This window comes from Emys orbicularis, chromosome 21, assembly GCF_028017835.1.
Source record: "Emys orbicularis isolate rEmyOrb1 chromosome 21, rEmyOrb1.hap1, whole genome shotgun sequence".
NCBI classification, from domain to species: Eukaryota; Metazoa; Chordata; order Testudines; family Emydidae; genus Emys; species Emys orbicularis.
This window is the reverse complement of record NC_088703.1, coordinates 18,493,539-18,508,797: the sequence shown is the minus strand read 5'-3', so window position 1 is coordinate 18,508,797 and position 15,259 is coordinate 18,493,539.

Sequence of the window (15,259 nt, the reverse complement as noted above, 5' to 3'; positions counted from 1 at the left end):
CCATGGCTTACACTCCCAACGGTGCCCCCCACCCCTCCATCGCCCATGCCTCCGATGAAGCTCAATGTCCGGCCATCCCCCCAATGTTATGATGGCACCACCGGCCCTGCCGTTCCCCCAACCCTCCAATGGTGCCCCCTGCCCCACCATCTCCCCAGCCCTCTGAAGGTGCCCCATGCTCTCCCCTACATCCTCTGCTCTCCCCTCTACCCCCTGCTCTCCCCTTTGCCCCCTGCCAGGTGGGTGCAGCGGCTGCCTCATGGCTCGCATCTCGTCCAGGCAGGCATTGGTGTCGGTGTTGGGGTCGTTCCCTCTGCAGTCCCTGCAGCCCTTGGCGTCACAGTGCAGCAGGGGCACGTCGGGCAGCCGGTGCCAGGCCTCCAGCAGGCTTTGGGGATCCAGGCCCCGGTCCTGGCGGTAGATCTGCCGGAAGACGAAGGCCTTGTAGTTGTGGTCGATGGGGCGGAAGGTGTCGCTCACCATCTGTAGGATGTTGTGGGGCCTCTTCCCCAGCAGGCACGTCCCCGCGCAGGGCGAGCGGACAGTGAAGAAGATCAGGCAGCTTCTCTCGTTGTAGGGCCGGGCCAGGAGCTTCTGCACGGGGCTGTTCTGGTCGCCCTGGAGCAGACGCCACTCGGCGTGTTCCCCTCCCCTGCCCAGGCGCTTCATCCGGGCAGCCACAATGGGCCCTTCGTCTGGGTCGTGCAGGACACCCTCTGGGTTAATGGCCGCCTGCATGTCCTGCAGTTTGTTCCTGTGCAGCATCTGTTCCAGACCAGATGGGGTCTCACAACTGGCTTTCTCCAGGCTGACGGCGAAGGCGTATTCAACAGCCAACCCATCCCTAAGGGAAGGCAAAGCAAAGGGCAGTGAGGGGACGCGGGGCTCTGAACAGCTCTGCCCCCAGCCCTGAAGGGCAAACTTGGGCTGGGTCGCACATGGCGCCGTCACTGGCCGGTTCTAGGCTCTCAGGGCTCCAGCCTGGGTCAAGGGATGATTGCGCCCTGGGAGAATGAAATAAACGTGGAGGGTGGTTTTAAGAAGAAACTGCCACAGGTGCCCCCAGGGATCATCAGCCCGGTGTGAGCTTTGGTCTCTCAGCGCCACAGGGCTGAGTGTTACCGCTTGAGCTCCAGGAGCAAGCCGGAGTTTTTACACGGAGCCACCCCAAGAGAGGGACGTGACACACAGTTGGCCACGGGATACACAACAATTTGCTGGAGAACTGAAGAATACTGGAGATTGGGGCTCCTCATTTCTCCCCCCAGCTCTGGGAGGGGACTGTGACTGTGGTTAAAGGGAGGCTAACAATGGCACATATATGTGGCACATTCAGTGTGAAAGGCTCTGTGTCTGCTACGTTAGAGAGCTGGGTTCTCATCCCACCTCTGCCTGAAGTGGCCTTGTGCAGCTGAACTGGGGATGGTTGGGGGCTCATAACTGACTGAGGACAGGGCACTAATCTGTAAGGTCTGAGGCCTTTTTCGGCAATAAACAGTGGCAGCCGAGAGCCAGGAAACAGAGAGTCACATCCTCACATTCCTTCTAAATTATAAAAAAACAATGCAACATCGGGCTGTTAAGGAGGCGCTTCTGTCCTAACAGTCCCCACCATCACCAGGTCTTAATATCTTTAATCAAAACTTTGTTTGACAGCATTCAGCAGTCTGGCAAGAAACCATTTATCAGCAGTTGTCATTGTTCAATCTGTACTTCTATTGTTTTGCCTTTATAGTCCCCCACTTCTCTACTGTTTATCTAGATGGACTTTGCCTGGTTCTTTGATTGTTTCTGTCAGTTGCGTAACTAATTGTGCAAGATTTAAATCAACTAAGGTGGCAGGGTACGATTGGGTAAAGAATTGTTTTGTAATGGGCTAGGATTGGTGAAAAACACGATGTTGTAGGATTTCAGTTTACAATGATTGGGTCAGGTACAGCTAAGCAGGACTCAAGTTTCACTGTATAAAGCGGGGTCCAAAAGGAAGGAAGTTCTGTGGACGCTAACTCCAGGGCACAGCCCAAGATCAGAGCTGCCAGACCTCAGCACCCTGCCAGCCCTCAATGCAGCAGCTGGAGCGCCAGATGACCTGACACTGGCTGGCCCCCAGGAAAAGTCCATCTTCCTTATTCGGAGCGGTGAGCATTGTCTGCTTCCCCTGTGTATTCTGTTTTGGTAACTGTTCGTAAATAGAGGTTAAGGATATGACTGTACAAGGCTCTTTCACTGGTAAAAGGCCCCACAAACCTACAGAAAATTACTCCCTGACCCCTAGGAACTGGGAAAGCGCGGGGGTGCCTAAATGAACCGGGTTACGCCTTGAGCCCACGGAAGGGTAAAGGTGGGTGGAGTGTGCAGGTAACAAATCAGTAACAAGGGCTGTGATGTGCACTAGACAGCAGACTTGGAAGCAGAGCTCCTGGCTCCCAGCCCAGTGCACCTTCGCCTTAACTACGATCTACTGGGAGGGAATCTTGCTCCAGGTGGACACAGCATGGGCTTGGGGGAGCACAGGTGTCACCTGTGGGGGCAGGGTGAGCCCTGCAGACCCTTCATCTTCTAAGCTGAGCTCCCCCTCCCTCTACAGCCCCCAGCCTCTGGAGCAGGGGGTGGGAATGAAGCCAGGTTCATGGTGTTTTGTCCTATTATAGGACCTGAGCGCTATCATGAATATTCATGCTAATACTCAGCCTCCCATGTCCAGATCTAACATCCTCATCCTGATAATACTGGGGGGCACTTATCCACCAGGCCAGATCTTTTCAGAGTCTTGGGTGCAAGGTATCTGGTCCTCATTTATTCCAAAGGGAGTGTACATGACTATCGCTGGTCAAAATTTTTCTGACAGAACAGTTTTCCTTAGGGAAAGGCTGATTCTACAAAATCTAAACGTTCCAAGGGAATACATCGATTTTGTGTAATTTTCTGATGAAAAATTATCAGAACAATTTGTTTGGGTTGAAACATTTGGTTATGACTTTATTTTTTTTACTTTTGTTATGTTATATTACTGTTTATAATATACAGGTGAAAACATCTGGACTTTTATATTATATTATATTATATTATATTATATTATATTATATTATATTATATTATATTATATTATATTATATTATATAGCAGGAAACTCAAGTTGCTAAAGCTGAAATGGAAATATTTTGATCTTATTGAAATGAAATATTCAGATATGGTCCAACTGAAATCTGTTTTTAATTTTTCCAAAACAAAATTTGAAATTCCCATTCCGTGGAAGTTTTCAAAGTTTAGTACTAATTCGGACTGAAAAGAAAATAGAAATTTTAGAATTTCCAAGGGAATTGGAATTCCAGTTTCCAACCAGTTTTTAACAATAGTAATGAGACCCACCCCCCACCCCCGTGCACCCCTAGAATTACCCCTCTCCCAGCTCCAGGCTCCATCTCCCCCTGCACCCCAGAATCACCCCTCCCAGCTCCAAGCCCCAGCTCCCCCTGCACCCCAGAATCACCCCTCCCAGCTCTGCCATGCACTGAGCCACCTATGCCATAGAAAATCACATAGGGCAAATGTGAAGCATCTTCCTTCATTTACCACCCGGGGAGAGCAGAGGGGTCACATGGGAAATGCTCACTCACTTATCTGCATGATCCACAATGTCTCTGAGCGCGGCTGGGTTGATGCTCCCGACAGTTTCTGGCCCAAAGCAGAGGAGAAGGGGCAGCAGCAGGAGTCCAGTCCTGGGCATCCGTCCCGGCACCTGCACAGGACCCCACAGCGTCAGTGCCCCTGAGCCTGGTGGAGATTGATGGGGTGGGGTGTGAATGGCAGACAGGTCTTCTGTGGGGCTCCATGGGCCAGGAGTGGGGGACAAGGGGGATTCACCAGGGTTTCCATGGGGCAGGAGGCAGGGGCAACTCACCAGGATTTACATGGAGCAGGAGGTGGGGGAGACACCTCACCAGGATTTCCGTGGGGCAGGAGGTGTGGGGGATGCCTCACCAGGGTTTCCATGGGGTAGGAGGTGGGGGGGATGCCTCACCAGGGTTTCCGTGGGGCAGGAGGAAGCAGGAGGGACTCAAGAGGGTTGCCATGGGGCAGGAGGAGAGGGGCAGCAGGGACTCACCAGGGTTTCTATGGGGCAGGAGGAGGTGGGGTCAGGGAGGACTCACTAGGGTTTCCATGGTGCCGGAGCAGGGGGTGCTGTCACTCACTGACAGAGGCTCACACCGGATCCCCAGTGATGGGCTCTCAGCTCCCAGCCCCTCTTCTTATAGCCCTGTTCTCCCCCCTCCCTTGCTGCAGAGGGGTGGTGCCCACTCCTGCTGTCCCCGTGCCCAGCCCAGCAGCAGGGGAAGTGGGACTCAGCTACTTCATTCAATATTTCCTTGAAAGAAAACTCCATGGGGCTGAGCCAGGAGGGGTGGGGCAGACAGGGGAATGGGATGGAAGATGGCCAGGGGGAGGGCAGACATGGTGAGGGATGGGAGGTGGCGGGGCAGATGGGGAGAGGGAGGGGAGGTGATGAGGGCTAGTACAGATGGGGGTGAGAGATGGGGCCTGGTGAGGGCCAGGGCAAAAAGCAGTGGGGGATGGGCGGTGGTGAAGGCCGGCCAGGGCAGACTCCAGGCTGGAGCGTTGGCCCCATCCGGGTGGGGTTGGTTTGTCTCACGCTGGGGGTCGACGGGATGAAGTTCCTGATTCTCCTCCTCATGAGCCAGGCCAATAAAGCTTCAGAGCATCCTGGGGGCCTCACATCTCTGTCCCTGTGTCTGGCGCTGTGGCCCTCTGTGCTCCAAAGCAGCACCCTGGCACCCCCATATTTACCATGGTGATATAATTATGCTATGTTTTGTGCACAGTGAGCCTTGTGAGGCATCATTCACAAAGGCTTGATCTGTTCAACATTAATGTCCTGGTGGATTCTATGTGCTGTCATTGTATGGGCAGTTATGAAATTGTGCTCGGTGTGTGTCACTGGAAAATATTGTGAGGTTTGGAACACCCACAACCAGTCTTTCAGGTACAACAGTGGAGAAGCCAGACAGTGCTGATGGCCCATTAAGGGGAATGCACACTCCCAAGGACTATCACATGTGTTCAATGAAGGCTTCTCAGAGGGAGCCCATAGACGATGGACACGGCTTGATTCATGTCATAGCAAAAGATCTTTCCAGCAAGCTGGAAGAACCTATAAAGGAAGGAAAGTGACTTTTGGCCTCTCGCCCCCCACAACTCAACATCTGGAAGCACGTCTGGAGAATCATAGAATATCAGGGTTGGAAGGGACCTCAGGAGGTTCTAGTCCAATCCCCTGCTCAAAGCAGGACCAATCCCCAACTAAAACATCCCAGCCAGGGCTTTGTCAAGCCTGATCTTAAAAACCTCTAAGGAAGGAGATTCCACCACCTCCCTAGGTGGTAGAACAAAGACTGTGAACAGGGGAGATGGTTCCAGTCTGCAAAGGAGAATCCCAGCCTATGTACTGAGGAACTCGACCATCTATCGGGTGTAGCCAATGATTACAGTTTGGTATTCATTTATCGTGTGATGTTACGATTACATTCTATATGCTCATTATATGTTCATCAGAATTGATTTATAGGATTATAATAGTATAAGATTAAGCAATATTTCGAGGAACTAGGTAATAAGTCAGACAAGCTGAAACACAAGAAGACTGAAGGCTGAGGCCGGCTGATAGACTTTAGCTTAGCTATTTTACGCCTTGGATACAAGCTGGTGACCTAAAAATGACCTGATCCCCTAAAATTCTAAGAAAAGAGGCAGAAACAGGTAATATTGAGAAAGTAAAAGTGGGAAAGTTAAATTTAAATCATAAAAATTCTGTAACAACAAAATGAGCTTATAACACGTGCCTTAAACCGCAAGACAAAGGCGGTACATCGACCTACCCAGCCTATAGAATTTGGGGTCCCTCGTGTCTGCAGGGAATATAGACCAATAAGAAAGAGAGGGACGATGCTGTCATGTACATGTGCAGAATGTAGATATAGACAGAGTCACAGTATCAAAAAGGATGCCCAAAGTAGGCAAATTGAGCTTCCTATGGGAAACTCCAGCAGAAACCACTCCCATATTGACAATCAATCCATGCGAGGACTGACAGACTTTGAGAGGGCCGACAGATTCTAACGCCACCTAGGAGGATGTAATTATGTCTATAGTTATAATTAGTGCATGGCACATATCTTGATCTGGAATTATATGTGCGGTAAAGTTTTTTATTTTATTGGCAACTTTAATAAAACTACTAAAAGATAGATGCTCTTGTAATTGTATGTGTTACTTGCCTATGGTTTCCTGTGTTCCTGTGGGTCCCAAATCTAGAACAGAGACATAGAATCATAGACTAACAAGGTTGGAAGGGACCTCAGGAGGTCATCTAGTCCAACCCCCTGCTCAAAGCAGGACGAATTCCCAACTAAATCATCCCAGCCAGGGCTTTGTCAAGCCTGACCTTAAAAACCTCTAAGGAAGGAGATTCCACCACCTCCCTAGGGAACCCATTCCAGTGCTTCACCACCCTCCTAGTGAAAAAGTTTTTCCTCATATCCAACCTAAACCTCCCCCACTGCAACTTGAGACCATTGCTCCTTGTTCTGTCACCTGGTACCACTGAGAACAGTCAGACAATTCTGTTGAACCTGAGACTGTAGCCACCAGAGCTGAACCCAAGGAAATGTGATTGACGTTAAATAGAATGAAAGGCGACCGATCTGGTGCCAAACCCCAGGACCATAGAAAACACTTGAAACCATAAAGAACACATGGAACCATAGTAAACACAGAAACCCGATTCCCCCCGCTGGCCCCTGGGCACCTGGCTCCACAGGAACTCGAGCGCCCTGGGGCCCTGCTCCAGGTGGCCAGGGCCCAGGGGAAGGGATCCTCAGGGGTCACAGCTCCCCTCCTGGGAAGGGGCGGCCAGGCTGGGAGCCAGGGACCAAGCTGAGGGACTGCGGGGCAGACTGAGCAACACCCACATTTCCTGCTCTCCTCCTTGCCCCCTACTCTGCCCCCTGCCCCCTGCTCTCCCCCAAACTGCCAGAAATACCTTCTCCGCATCCCCACGGAGACCCCATCACCGTGCTGCTCTACCCCTCTTGTCCAGCCCACTGGGCATCCTCACTTCGCCCTGGTCCCTCCTTCTCACCCGGATCCCGGCCACATTCTCCTGGGGGGGTCCCTTTGCCCCCAGAGGAAGGGTGAGGGGCTCAGCAGGGAAGCCCTGGCCTGCTCCCGACTCTCTGCCACAGACAAGGCCACCAGTGGCTGGTCCCTCAGGAGTGGAGGCTGCTGGCCCCACGGCTCTTGTTCCACCACCATGGCCACAAGGGTCGTTTATTTCTCAAGCTGTGGTTGCGCCAGCAGGGGAAGCTTGGGACCATCACAAGCCAAACCTTCATCCCAATGTCCCCAGGAGGCTGTAGGGGGCGGAGATGCTGCTGGCGTGGGGCTCTCGGTTACATTTCTCTGTCCTGGACCCTCCCCAAACCTCCGTCAGTCCTGGATCCTAGCGAAACGCCGTCTGGTTTGGCAAAGGTGGTGCTGCGTTTCTGCCAATCCCTGCAGGGCGCTTTCCAGAGGGAAAATCCGCCCCTGCTGAGCACCAGTATGGAACCCACACATATGTGCCAGGCTCCAATCTAGAACCCCTCCTCCCCGAGTGTGTAACAGCCTCCAGTCTAGAACCCCTGCCACTCCTGAGTGTGCACCTGGCTCCGATCTAGAACCCCTGCCTCCGTGTTCATGTGGCTCCTATCTAGAACCTCTGTCCCATCCGGAGTGTGCGCCTGGCTCAAATCCAGAACCCACACCCCATCCTGACTCTGTTCCACACTCCAGTCTAGAACCCCCTCACTTCTTATCGACCTCTGTGCTTCAGTCTAGAACCTCTGCCTCTTCCCCGAGCAAGTGTTGAACTCCAGTCTAGAACCCCCATCCCACTTCACTCCAAGCTCCCCACTAGAACCTCTCCCCACCCCGGGGTGACCTTGGAGAGAGGATTCCCAGCTGGAGCAGCTCCACTGAGGTCAGGGCCAAATGGCACCCGCTGGGACCTGCCCCATTGTCTCCAATAGCTCGGGGCCGATTGGCACCCACTGGGACCTGCCCCATTTAATCCAATGGCTTGGGGCCAATTGGCACACGGTGGGACCTGACCGACGTCCCATTTCGTTGCACAGTGCTGCTGGCACAGACAGCCGCAATCCAATCTTGCTTGATCTAAATGTTTTTGTAATGCTTGCAGGTAGGCTTTTAATTTTATTTCCTGTACCTCTGAGTCACTGGTATACCACAAAAGATGCTCTGGCATTCGCAGTTTGTTTAGTTATAACCTCAAAGGGTGTGTGATCTGTGGAGGCAGCTGGAGTTGCCCTGACGGCCATTAAAATGAGAGGAATTAGGGTGTTTCAGTTCCATTTACTGGCATCTAGCAGTTTTCGCAGCATAAGTTTGATGGTGCGATTTGTTTGCTTTGCCATCCCTGATGATTGAGGTCTATATGGAATATGCAATTTTTGTTGCACTTCCAATAATTGTAGGCATTTTGGAAACACTTGTTCAGTAAAATGTGTTCCTCTGTCTGACTCTACCCCAGCAGGGAGTCCCCAGCGAGAAAATATTTGTTCAGTCAAGATTTTGCAGTAGCTACAACAGTATTTGCTTTTAAAGGAAATGCTTTTACCCACTCGGGTTAATAATAACCAAAAGGTATTGGTTTTCCCTTGGAGTTTTTGGTAAAGATCCCACAAAATCATTTTGAAAAGCTTGCCATGGGCGCTTATATATTTGAGATCTTAAAGGAGCATTTTTTGTGGGGGTAGGAATTTGTTTTGTGCACAAACCATACCAAGTAACTGGTCAGATCTATAATGTATCCATATTTCCTTAGAAAGTTTATTCCCAGTAAGTTATAAGGTTCTTTTAGATTTGCTAGTGCAAACATTTCCTTTTTAAGTCTTCTATTTTTATCACCACTGGTTTTGATAATACAGCTATGATCTGGTTACTTGCAAAGATTGCTAACACTTTGGGTTGTCCTGATGATAAAGGGGATAATTCTGGATTTTTGTCATTGATTATGTTGATTGAGGCTTTAGTATCAATAATAAATTGAAAATGGTGACCCCTCACCATTGCTGAGAATGTAGATTTTCCATTTACATTTCTTTCTAATGAGGCTATAATTTTACATGGGGTCTTTTGGAGTTACATATTCTGTTACTTTAGGTGTACATTTTTTTGTTTGTTTCTTGGCTTTTATGCTTCATATGCGGTGTTGAAATTCAGGCTGCCAGTTCAGTCCCTACTACAATGGGCTGAGGTGGGGTGTATTGGTTGTCCAACATTATGGCATTCATTTGCTGCTGTATTTCTTGCGTTTCACGTTTGTGAAAATCTAGTGTTTTTCCAATCTGGCGAAGTTCTTTTATAATCATCCATCGTAGGACTAGTGGGGTTGATCAATTGGGCTTCTCAGACGGAAGCGGTAACGATTCATGTCAGGCATGAATTGTTTCCTGCTTGTGATTGGTGAAGATGGTATGGAGCGTGTCCCTGTCCCATCATTCATGTTTCTAAGGTTATAATATCTGGGATTTTGAAGTTGTGGATGTCGTGATATGGCCCCTTTTTGGTCTGATTTGATTTTAATATTATTTAACCCTCTTGGACTAGATGATTGGCCTTGTGTCTCAGTCTGTGAGCCTTCTACTTTAACTATTGCTTTATCAGAAGCTCCTTGAACAGTTGCTATAGGAGGACGATTTCTCTTGGGATTTTTTTGTTGGGTTTCAGTAAGTCCAGCACTTCTGGAAGAGTGCTTCCAGGGTTAACATACATTATTACTTTACCCCGAACTGCTGGTAAAGAATTGTTAACAAACAAATTAATACATTGTGGGTTTGTTTCCTGACCAGGCATTTCATTAGAGAGCCAAGCGGCTGAAAGTCTATTGTGAAATGTATGCGGTGACTTGCCTTCCCATTGCTTCATGTAAGCTACCAAAGTCACTCCTGCCTGGCCTGGGGACATGTTGCTTTTTAACAACCCTACGGTGTCTTTAAATGACTTGTCTTGTTTTGAAACTTTGGGGGCAGTGTATTTCATAAAGCCCCGTCTGCAGTTAACTGTAAAATCTTAACCTTGTCTTCTTCATCTAACTGAAACAATTTGACTACAGTTTCTAAATGTACTGTGTGAGCAGCCACTAGATTTGCCTTTTTTTTTTTTTTTTTTGGCCCCACCGTTTTGATGTAGTCTTCTAAGGTTTTTATACTTGTTACTATGGCTATTGGAGAGACATGGTTACTGGGTTCTATAGATTCCACATTAGAAATTGATTCTTTTTTCTCTTTTACAGTTACATTGGGGAGTCTGGGTTCCTCTTCCTCTAGAGGAATTGGTATCTCCCAAGTTTGGGCAACTTTAACAGTGGACAATTTAGGTAGGGAATTTTGCTGTAACCTTTTACATTTTCGTTTGGCTGGGGTAGGTGCCTGCACCTTAGAAAAGTCCGGCCCTGGCATGGGTTTCTGTGGAGGCTCTGGTTTGGGCTCTAAAGTGTCTTGGGGTACAATGGACATGTTAGATTTAAAATGAATGATGCCACTTGTTCTTTTTATTATGGCTTCTGACTTGATTGGCTTAGCGATATTAAAGTTACTTTTAGATTGCAAAGCCTTTTGTCTTTCTTGAGAGATACTGATATCCAGAATTTCATCCTTACAGGCTTTTACAGCAACTTCTACAGTTCCCTGAGTTTCTTGCAATAAATGTCCCTGTTGTGGATGGGCTTGCAAGATATTTGGCTTACCCATTTTTGTTCTCCCCCCCCCCCCCTCTTTCACAATAGATACTAATTGTCGTTATCTTTATTTTCTGGTTTAATCCTTTAATAAAGTTTTGATCAAAACTTTCACTAACACTGGCTGTGACCTGCTTTTTTTCCCCACTAACAGCTTTTTCAGATTCCCCGCTTCCCCCTCCCCTGAATTTTTTGCAACTGTTTGCGTCTGATACTTTCTCTATTCCTAAGTTTCCTGTTGCTCTTCCTGTCTGATTTTAGTTTTCAGTCTGCTTGAAAAATAAGACTATAGCAGTAGGGCTATATTACAGACCACCTGACCAGGATGGTGTTAGTGACTCTGAAATGCTCAGGGAGATTAGAGAGCCTATTAACATAAAAAAGTCAATAATAATAATGGCGGATTTCAACTATCCCCATATTGACTGGGTACATATCACCTCAGGAAGGGATGCTGAGATAAAATTTCTTGACACCTTAAATGACTGCTTCTTGGAGCAGCTGGTCCTGGAACCCACCAGAGGAGAGGCAATTCTTGATTTAGTCCTAAGTGGAGCACAGGATCTGGTCCAAGAGGTGAATATAGCTGGACCACTTGGTAATAGTGACCATAATATAATTAAATTTAACATCCCTGTGGCGGGGAAAACTCCACAGTGGCCCAACACTGTAGCATTTAATTTCAGAAAGGGGAACTAACAAAAATGAGGCGGTTAATGAAACAGAAATCAAAAGGTACAGTGCCAAAAGTAAAATCCCTACAAGCTGCGTGGAAACTTTTTAAAGACATCATAATAGAGGCTCAACTTAAATGTATACCCCAATTTAAAAGACATAGTAAGAGAACCAAAAAAGAGCCACCGTGGTTAAACAACAAAGTAAAAGAAGCAGTGAGAGGGAAAAAGCCATCCTTTAAAAAGTGGAAGTTAAATCCTATTGAGAAAAATAGAAAGGAGCATAAACTCTGGCAAATGAAGTGTAAAAATACAATTAGGAAGGCCAAAAAAGAATCTGAGGAAGCCAAAGACTCCAAAAGTAATAGCAAATTTTTTAAAAAATACATTAGAAGCAGAAAGCCTGCTAAACAACCAATGGGGCCACTGGACGACCGAGATGCTAAAGGAGCACTCAAAGATGATAAGGCCACTGCGGAGAAACTAAATGAATTCTTTGCATTGGTCTTCACTGTTGAGGATATGAGGGAGATTCCCAAACCTGAGCCATTCTTTTTGGGTGACAGATCTGAGGAACTGTCCCAAACTGAGGTGTCATTAGAGGAAGTTTTGGAACAAATTGATAAACTAAACAGTAATAAGTCTCCAGGACCTGATGGTATTCACCCAAGAGTTCTGAAGGAATTCAAATGTGAAATGGCAGGACTACTAACTGTCATCTGTAACCTATCATTTAGAATCATAGAATATCAGGGTTGGAAGGGACCTCAGGAGGTCATCTAGTCCAACCCCCTGCTCAAAGCAGGACCAATCCCCAACTAAATCATCCCAGCCAGGGCTTTGTCAAGCCTGACCTTAAAAACCTCTAAGGAAGGAGATTCCACCACCTCCCTAGGTAACCCATTCCAGTGCTTCACCACCCTCCTAGTGAAAAAGTTTTTCCTAATATACAACCTAAACTTCCCCCACTGCAACTTGAGACCATTACTCCTTGTTCTGTCATCTGGTACCACTGAGAACAGTCTAGATACATCCTCTTTTGAACCCCCGTTCAGGTAGTTGAAATCCCCCCCCATTCTTCTCTTCTGCAGACTAAACAATCCAGTTCCCTCAGCCTCTCCTCATAAGTCATGTGCTCCAGCCCCCTAATCATTTTTGTTGCCCTCCGCTGGACTCTTTCCAATTTTTCCACATCCTTCTTGTAGTGTGGGGCCCAAAACTGGACACAGTACTCCAGATGAGGCCTCACCAATGTCAAATAGAGGGGAATGATCATGTCTCTTGATCTGCTGGCAACACCCCTACTTATACAGCCCAAAATGCCGTTAGCCTTCTTGGCAACAAGAGCACACTGTTGACTCATATCCAGCTTCTCATCTACTGTAACCCCTAGGTCCTTTTCTGCAGAACTGCTGCCTAGCCATTCGGTCCCTAGTCTGTAGCAGTGCATGGGATTCTTCCGTACTAAGTGCAGGACTCTGCACTTGTCTTTGTTGAACCTCATCAGGTTTCTTTTGGCTCTAATTTGTCTAGGTCCCTCTGTATTCTACCCCTACCCTCCAGCGTATCTACCACTCCTCCCAGTTTATTGTCATCTGCAAACTTGCTGAGGGTGCAGTCCACGCCATCCTCCAGATCATTAATGAAGATATTGAACAAAACCGGCCCCAGGACCGACCCTTGGGGCACTCCTCTTGAAACCGGCTGCCAACTAGACATGGAGCCATTGATCACTATCCGTTGAGCCCGACGATCTAGCCAGCTTTCTATCCACCTTATAGTCCATTCATCCAATCCATATTCTTTAACTTGCCGGCAAGAATAATGTGGGAGACCGTATCAAAAGCTTTGCTAAATAGCTTTTGGAATAACACATCCACTGCTTTCCCCTCATCCACAGAGCCAGTTATCTCCTCATAGAAGGCAATTAGGTTAGTCAGGCATGACTTGCCCTTGGTGAATCCATGCTGACTGTTTCTGATCACTTTCCTCTCCTCTAAGTGCTTCAGAATTGATTCCTTGAGGACCTGCTCCATGATTTTTCCAGGGACTGAGGTGAGGCTGACTGGCTTGTAGTTCCCCAGATCCTCCTCCTTCCCTTTTTTAAAGATGGGCACTACATTAGCCTTTTTCCAGTCATCCGGGACCTCCCCCGATCGCCATGAGTTTTCAAAGATAATGGCCAATGGCTCTGCAATCACATCCGCCAGCTCCTTTAGCACCCTCAGATGCAGCGCATCCAGCCCCATGGACTTGTGCTCGTCCAGTTTTTCTAAATAGTCCCGAACCACTTCTTTCTCCACAGAGGGCTGGTCACCTCCTTCCCATGCTGTGCTGCCCAGGGCCGCAGTCTGGGAGCTGACCTTGTTCGTGAAGACAGAGGCAAAAAAGTATTGAGTACATTAGCTTTTTCCACATCCTCTGTCACTAGGTTTAAATCAGCTTCTGTACCAGATGACCGGAGGATAGCTAATGTGATGCCAATTTTTAAAAAGGGCTCCAGAGGTGACCCTGGCAACTAGAGGCCAGTACCGGGCAAATTGGTTGAAACTATCATAAAGAACAAAATTGTCAAACACATAGATGAACATAATTTATTGGGAAATAGTCAACATAGTTTTTGTAAAGGGAAATCATACCTCACCAATCTACTAGCATTCTTTGAGGGGGTCAACAAGCATGCGGACAAAGGAGATCCAGTGGATATAGTTTGATCCCTCACCAAAGGCTCTTAAGCAAAATAAGCAGTCATGGGATAAGAGAGAAGGTTCTTTCATGGATTGGTAACTGGTTAAAAGATAGGAAACAAAGAGTAGGAATAAATGATCAGTTCTCAGAATGGAGAGAGGTAAATAGTGTTCTCGCTCTGGCTGTGCCCAAGGCCTGGGCTGGATGCAGGGGAAGCAGGCCCGGGACGCAGGAGTCCGGCTGGACGGTCCCAGCCCTGTCCTGGCCATGGACCCCGCACTGAGAGCAGGATGCTGTCTGGGCTCCCCGCCAGCCCCCCACCCTCCAGGAGCTCCCGGTGCCGTCCCTGCCAATGACATCCCCGTGGGGACCACCAGGGAGCCATCGGGCTGTGTCCCCCATCTGCACCCAACCGGTGCCCCCACCCCAGGGAGACTGTGGGTGGGAGGCAGGCCCCCGGCTGGGACAATGGGGCAGGGAGGTTTGTGTCACTCATGGGCAGGGCTGGGGCCTGTCCTGGTGGGGTGCTTGCCCTGACAAAGGGATTCATGGCCCAGCCTGCCCGGTTGAGACCCCCACCACCACACCATGCCAGACACAGGGCGTCCCCACTGGCCAAGCTCCCCCCGCTGTCGCAAATGTGGCTTGGGAAGTAAACAGCCCCTTGCGGTGGTGACGGTGGTACAAGAGCTATGTGGCCGGGAGGCCTCACTCCTGAGCCTTACGCCAACCCCTCGCCGCAGCCCTGGCTGAGCTTCCCCTGTGGCCTAACCTTGGTTTGAGAAAGAAACGGCCCTTGTGGCCGTGCTGGTGGCACAAGAGCTGCGGGGCTGGCAGCCTCCAGCCCCTGAGGGACCAGCCTCTGGTGACCTTGTGTGTGGCAGGGAGTGGGGAGCGGGCAAGGGCCTCCCTCCCCAGCCCCTCATCCTTTCTGTGGGGACAAAGGGACCTCCCTGCCCCCAGCCCCCTCCTAGGGTGACCAGATAGCAAGTATGAAAAATCAAGACAGGGAGCGGGGGGGGGGGGGGTAATAGGCGCCTATATAAGAAAATTCCCCCCAAAATCAGGACTGTCCCTATAAAAT